At 39.8% G+C, this 7,742-nt stretch overlaps 1 non-coding gene across 1 annotated transcript; it reads right to left on the bottom strand.

Annotated features, from left to right (window-relative positions):
* Positions 1-984: 984 nt before the first annotated feature.
* On the bottom strand, positions 985-1,091 carry LOC131241675 (small nucleolar RNA R71). Its single transcript, XR_009169232.1, has one exon. It is a non-coding gene; the product is annotated as a small nucleolar RNA R71 (small nucleolar RNA).
* Between the last annotated feature and the right edge of the window lie 6,651 nt (positions 1,092-7,742).

Genomic DNA, 7,742 nt, shown 5'->3' with positions numbered 1-7,742 from the left:
TGTTTCCTAATTTTTTTTTAGAAATTTTCTACTTATAGATTTTTTTTTAGAAACTAACCTTCCTATTTTGTAGGCTTTTAAGATAGAAATTTCTAATTCGGTAAGCTCTTTCTCTACTTCCTAGTTTTCAGATCTCTTTTAGTAACTTACTTTCTAGTTTAGGACTTTCCTAATTTATTTTAGAAATTTTCACTTTCCTTTAGGAATTTCTTCTTTTAGAAACTAGTTTACTTCTATCTTTCTTTTTAAGGATTTTCTAATTTTAGACCTTCTCTTTAGAAACTGACTTGTTTTGTTTTCTTTTGCAGGTTTTTAACTTAAGGACTCCAATTTGGTAACTTCTTTCCAACCCTCTCTTTCTTTTTAGATTTTCTTTTCCTTTCTTAGGATTAGGTTTTGAATTTGATTGAGGGCTGCGAGTGTTTCATGCCCAAGTGGGCCCGTGACAACACTCGACGTCTCTTGACTGAAGGAGGATTGGTTGAGGGGTTAACTATCCATCGCAGGACTAAACACCACTCGAAATCCCCTAAGTTAATTGAAGTGATGGCTGAAAACCAACCTCTTCTACCCCAACCTATGGTGGAGGACATTCAGGATGAGAATGAAGTGCATTAAGCACCCCCGCCTCGTACTTTACGAGATTATTTACAACCAGCGGGGGTGAGTATGCCCTCATGCATGATTTTTCCTGAAAATACAGGACATATGGACATCAAGCCAGGGGTTATCCAACTCCTTCCTAAGTTCCATGGGCTTGAATCTGAAGAACCATATTTACATTTGAAAGAGTTTGATGAGATCATAGCCACTTTGTATTTTTAAAATGTGTCTGAGGACACGGTCAGGCTAAAACTCTTTCCTTTTTCCTTGAAGAAGAAGGCTAAGACGTGGTTACATTCACTGCGTCCTAGATCCATTGGCACATGGAATGATATGCAGAGGGAATTTATAAAGAAATTTTTTTCACATCATAAAACGATTACCCTTAGAAAAGCAATCATGAACTTCACCCAAAAGGAGGATGAAACATTTTACCAATGTTGGGAAAGGTTCAAGGATTTGGTCAGTTCATGCCCACAACACGGCTTTGAAACGTGGCGCATTACAAATTTTTTCTACGATGGACTGACATCTTCCATGCGCCAAATGGTCGAGACAATGTGTAATGAAGAATTTATTAATAAAAATGTCGACGAGGTATGGGATTACCTTGATAGTCTTGCTGAAAAAACACAATCATGGGATTATTACCCAAAATCGAACACCACGTCTAGGCCGACTCGATCTAAGGAGAAAGGTGGATTGTATCTCTTGAAAGAAGAGGATGATCTCAAGTATAAAGTGACTATGCTCATAAGAAAATTTGAGGCCATGGAAGGAAGGAAGGATAAGGTTAATGAAAGTGTTTATGGCATTTGTGATCGCAACATTCACACAACTAAAAATTGTCCTACAATACCTGCCTTTCGAGAAGTGTTGAATGAACAATCCAATGTCATAAATACTTTCAAAGACCTTTCAATGGACTGACCTCTAATACGTACAATCCTGGTTGGAAAAATCATCCAAACTTTGGTTGGAGAAATGGACAAACTGCTACCCCTCAAGGTTTCTTCAATCAAATTCCAAATCAAGGAAAACCTCAAGAGGATCCAGTTCAAATACATATTCGAGAACAAGAGCTATTTAATCAAAATTCGGCACAAGCGTTTCATGATGTCCAGACAGCATTAGGAACGCTTGCGTCGTCTATTCAAAGGATAGAGTCACAATTAACAAGTAGAGGGAAGGGGATGCTTCCTGCTCAACCTCTCCCCAATCCCAAATCGCAATATGAAATAAGTGACACTAGCTCTTCAAATCAAATGGAGCACGCTAAATCCATCACCACTCTTAAGAGTGGGAAGATCATTGATAAAACCCTTCCGGTTAGGCCCGAAAAGTCTCAAGAACCAGAAGAGGACAATAATGATGGACTTAGTGATGCCCCATAAAAATTACAACCAGAACTTCTAGAAAAACCAGTTGCTCCATTTCCTCAACGGTTGGTCGCAACAAAACCTCTCTAACTCTCAGGATATCCTAAAGGTATTGAAACAAGTGAAAGTTAATATTCCTCTACTTGATGTCGTAAAACAGATACCTTCATATGAAAAATTCCTGAAAGACTTATGCATGACCAAACGATGGCAGAGTATTCAAAAGAAGAACTTCTTGAATGAAAAAGTGAGTGCCATCCTAAAGCAAGACGTGCCATAGAAATTCAAAGATCCTGGTAGCCCAACCATATCATGTGTAATCGGGGACCATCGAATTGATCATGCACTTCTTGACTTAGGAGTGAGTGTCAATCTGATTCCCTACTTGGTATACAGACAGTTAGGTTTGGGGGAATTAAAACCCATCCTAACCACACTACAACTTGCCGATCACTCTGTTCGTGTACGAAGAGGGATAATTGAGGATGTGTTGGTCCAGGTCGATAGATTTTACTACCCTGTAGATTTTATCATCCTTGATACCGAACCCATCAATAACATGAACACTCAGATTCCTGTCATTCTTGGTCGCCCATTCCTTGCCACTTCAAACATAATTATCAATTGCAGGAGTGGTGTCTTGACTATGTCTTTTGGGAATATGACATTGGAGTCAAACATCTTTTTCAATAACAGTAGAAACTTAGAGGATGATGACGACTTCCATGACATTAACATGATTGACTCTTTCATGGAAGATATGACACCTCTGACCTTATCCTCTGACCCTCTAGGGACGTGCCTGGCCCACTCCCATGATTTTGATGATGACATGATTATGGAGACGTGTGCCTTACTTGATACTGCACTGGTACTTGAAGTTAACCGGTGGAGGCCACAATTTGAAGAGTTGCCCCAAACTGATATAGTGCCTCTACCGTCTAACCTCAAGCCACCGAAGTTTGACCTAAAATCTTTGCCCTCTGATTTGAAATATGTCTATTTAGGTCAAGATGAGACATACTCGGTGGTGATCTCTGCCCACCTGGAGAAAGAACAGGAGAGTATGCTCATATCTACTCTCATTGAGCATAAGGGAGCCCTTGGATGGACGATAGCGGACCTCAAGGGAATCGACCCCTCGATTTGTACTCACCGCATATATCTTGAGGATAATGTGAAGACTGCTCGACAATCACAACGTAGACTAAATCCAAACATGAGGGAAGTAGTTAAGGCTGAGGTTCTTAAACTATTAGATGTGGGTATCATATACCCCATATCCGATAGTCAATGGGTGAGTCCAACTCAGGTGGTTCCTAAGAAGTCCGGGATCACCATCATAGCCAATGCCAATAATGAACTCGTGCCAACTAGAGTTACTGCTGGTTAGAGAATGTGCATTGACTACAGGAAGCTGAATACCGCCACGAGGAAGGACCACTTTCCTTTGCCCTTCATTGATCAAATCTTAGAAAGGCTAGCTGGTCATTCCTATTACTGTTTCCTTGACGGGTATTCGGGCTACAATCAGATTGAAATCACCCCTAAGGATCAGGAAAAGACCACATTTACATGTCCCTAAGGCACCTTTGCCTGCAGAAGGATGCCATTCGGATTATATAATGCCCCTGCCGCCTTTTAGCGATGTATGATGAGTATCTTTTCTGACATGGTTGGGAAATATCTAGAGGTCTTCATGGACGATTTCTCTGTTTTTGGTTTATCTTTCTGCATGTGTTTAGAAAGTCTTAAATGTGTGCTGAAAAGATGTGAAGAGAAGAACTTGGTACTTAATTGGGAGAAGTGTCATTTCATGGTTCATAAGGGAATTGTCCTTGGACATATTATCTCATCCAAAGGAATCAAGGTGGATAAGGCAAAAATTGATCTTATCTCTAACCTACCTCCACTCAAGAACATACGGGACGTGTGATCCATCTTAGGACACGCTGGGTTTTATAGAAGATTTATAAAGGACTTTAGTCTCATCTCTCATCCTTTATGTAATCTACTTCAAAAAGATGCACCATACAAGTGGACTGAGCCATGTCTGGAAGCTTTCAATAAGCTTAAGGGCATGTTGACTAGTGCACCCATCATACAACCACCCGATTGGAGCCTTCCTTTGGAGCTTATGTGCGACGCTTCTGATTATGCTCTTGGAGCGGTTCTAGGTCAGAGAAAAGATAAGAGGCTTTACGTCATTCATTAAGCAAGTAGGACTCTAAATCCTGCCCAAGTGAACTACTCGACTACAGAAAAAGAACTCTTAGCCGCAGTGTTCGCCTTGGACAAATTTAGGTCCTACTTGATCGGATCCAAGATCATTATCTAAACAGATCATGGGGCACTCAAGTATCTTCTTTCTAAGAATGATTCTAAGCCCCACCTGATAAGATGGATCCTTCTACTCCAAGAATTTGATTTGAAAATTAAAGATAAGAAGGGAGTAGAGAACGTAGTGGCCGATCACCTTTCTCGCCTTACTACCTTTGATTCCCTTGAGGTGACCCATATCAATGATATGTTCCCTGATGAACAACTGTTCAGAGTCTCCCATTCACCTTGGTTCGTTGATATTACTAATTATCTTGCCACAGGTTCCATACCGACACATTAGATTGCACAAGATAATAAGAAATTCTTTACCAAGGTACGTAACTTTTTCTGGGACGATCTATATTTATTTAAATATTGCCCAGACTAAATCTTAAGGAGAAGTGTGCCAGACGTTGACCATCAGAGTGTCATCTCTTTCTATCATTCACAGGCCCGTGGTGGTCACTTTTCTGCCAAAAAGACCACAGCCAAGATTTTACAGTGTGGCGTTTACTGGCCCACTATGTTCAAGGACACTCATGAGTTTTGCAAAGTTTGTGAGCGTTGTTCGAAATTGGGAGCGTTGTTCCATCGAAATATGATGCCCTTGAATCCCATTCTTATCATCGAGGCATTTGATTGCTAGGGCATTGATTTCATGGGACCATTCTGCCAATCTTTTAGAAACCTATATATTTTGCTCGCTGTAGACTATGTCACTAAATGGGTTGAAGCAATTTTGTGTCGGAATAATGACCATTGTACGGTCATTAAATTCCTAAAAGAGAACATCCTTTCCCGATTCGGAACACCTCGAGCTATCATTAGTGATGGGGGCTCACATTTTTGTAATAGGCCATTCGAGAGTTTAATGAAGAAATACGATATCTCTCATAAGGTGAGCACCCCATATCACCCACAGACAAGTGGGCAAGTTGAGATTTCTAATAGGGAGATCAAACACATTTTGGAGAAAACGGTTAACCCTGACCGTAAGGATTGGTCAATCCGATTGACTGATGCCTTATGGGTTTACCGTATTGCGTTTAAAACTCCTATTGGAATGTCTCCCTTTAGACTTGTCTATGGGAAGGCTTGCCACTTGATTGTGGAGTTGGAACATAGAGTCTACTGGGCAATCAAAAAATTGAATTTCAATCTGGACAACGCTGGCTTGCTACGCAAACTTTAGTTGAATGAACTCGAAGAAATCCGGAACGATGCATACGAGAACTCGAGAATTTATAAGGATAGAATGAAGGCGTTTCATGACCAACGTATTCTACGAAAATTATTCACACCTGGTCAGAAAGTCCTTTTGTATAATTCTCGATTACATCTCTTTCCAGGTAAGCTTTGATCTCGTTGGACTGACCCTTACATTGTGGTCACTGCGTATCCTCTGGGGCCATTGAGATAAGAGATCCTGACAATAGCAAGGAGTTTAAAGTAAATGGACATCGCTTAAAGCCATTTGTCGAGAAATTTGATTCAGAGGACATGTCCATACCTCTGACTGATCCTGTTCACCAGGATTGATCTCCTAGTCTGATGGAGGTATAAGTAGGTTTCCTATTTTCATAGGACTAGGGTAGTTTACTTTATGCTGTTTTAGGTTAATTTGCTTTCTACATTTTTTTAAGATAGTTTTCTTTTGTTGGTTTCTCTCTTGTGCTAATTTGCTTTCATCCTAAGATCTTTGTGTAAAAGTTTCTTGAATCCCTCGTCCAAGTACAATCTTGCCATCACTTCTCATTTACTTTCATTGTCTCATGTACATTGCAAGCATATCTTTTACATTGAGGACAATGTAGATTTTTAGTTGGGGGTGGGAGATTACGCTATCTAATCAATGTTTTCTTGGTCTTGAGCAGAAATTGTGAAAATTTTTAAAATTTTCTGGAATTTCGTATGAATTCGAAGTGATTTTGACGACCATCTTTAATTTAGAATTACAAGACACATGATGTTGGTAATTTATGACTCTTAGATTTAGTTATCTATTAGATTTCACAGTTAAGTTTGAAGTGTTAATCTAAAATTAGAAGTTGTAAACATTGATTGAGTCATGATTTCACATGTCACATCTTGCTTTCACATAAAGGTTTCAGTTTGATATGGAAGGGTTAAATTGGTAATCACTAAGCATGTAAGGAACCAGCCTAAAAAATTTACCCGTCATGATCAATTGAAGAAAAAGAAAATACCTAGAAAAAAAAAATTAGATACCTTTGTAAAGGGTTGTGCAAATAATCTTCACCACAGGTTTGCTCCCTATAGGTGTAGATTTAATTCCCCATGGATGATATGTGAAAAGGATTGGGTGTACAGTCTTCACCATAGGTTTGCTCCCTATAGGTGAGGATTTGATTCCCCTTCTTGGTGTTACTTTTAGTGGAAAAATCGAAAGCTGAAAGAATGAAAGAATGATCTGTGAGACATGTTTAGTTTTTAAGTGTCCTGAATGCTCTTGTTGGTTACCAATGGTATCATGAAATAGCGAGATGAGTTTTAATGAGGATAAGCCAAGATTACACTCTACACTCATGGAACTTAATGTTTAGAATTTTTCTAATTGATGGATTAATACTTTGAACTTGATTATGAAGTTTACCGTGCGCTTGATTCCAGGAGACAGTATTGCCCAACATTCATGAATCTCAGATTTCTAGTATCTTGATTGTTTCCAAAAATCGCTCGAATTTTTAGAGATTGTCCTGTATTTCTCAACTTATTTTTCACATACTTTGCTCGAGACTAACAAGATGCTGGTTGGGGGTTGTGTTGATTGTTAAATATTGCATATTAGACCTCAGTTATTACTGGATTTTATGAGCATGATACTGTTTAACTGTCCGATTTAATCGTGTTTGTAATGCAAGGTACATTTGCGAGCTTGGACCAAAAAAGGGTGCTAAAAGCTAAGATTTAATGCTCAGAATTCACCGAAGCATGGGATGGACCCCAGGAAACTGAGATCGATAGATATACAAGGCAGAAATATGAGAAAACCGAGAAACTGAAGCTCAAGTGGCTTGAAAGATGTCCAAAATGCAAGATCACAGGATTGTCACCATCCGTTCGGCTCGAAACTTCATACAGGACCTGAAGACCATATATTAACTACACACGTTGAATTTCAAGCCTCAGATCCCTGTGAAAGTGATCCAATGGTTAGATCAGCCCACCAAATATTCGATTTGGGGCCCACTTGATACCTGGTATGTTTCAAGTTTAGTCTCAACCCCTTAAAGGGGGTGGCAAGGCTGATGATTAGAATGGATCTCTCAAAAGCATCAAGGTGGGGCCTACCGATGTGAGTGCATGTGCACAGCACATGAGCACCCACTGTGTACCGCACCAAGGAGCTCGGTTAGCAGGCCATTGACCGAGCACTCCCTCAAAACGGATCTTCCGTTTTCATGGTTGCAGCATCCG

Source organism: Magnolia sinica, chromosome 3, assembly GCF_029962835.1.
Source record: "Magnolia sinica isolate HGM2019 chromosome 3, MsV1, whole genome shotgun sequence".
Lineage (NCBI taxonomy): Eukaryota > Viridiplantae > Streptophyta > Magnoliopsida > Magnoliales > Magnoliaceae > Magnolia > Magnolia sinica.
This window is presented reverse-complemented; position numbering and strand designations above follow the sequence as displayed.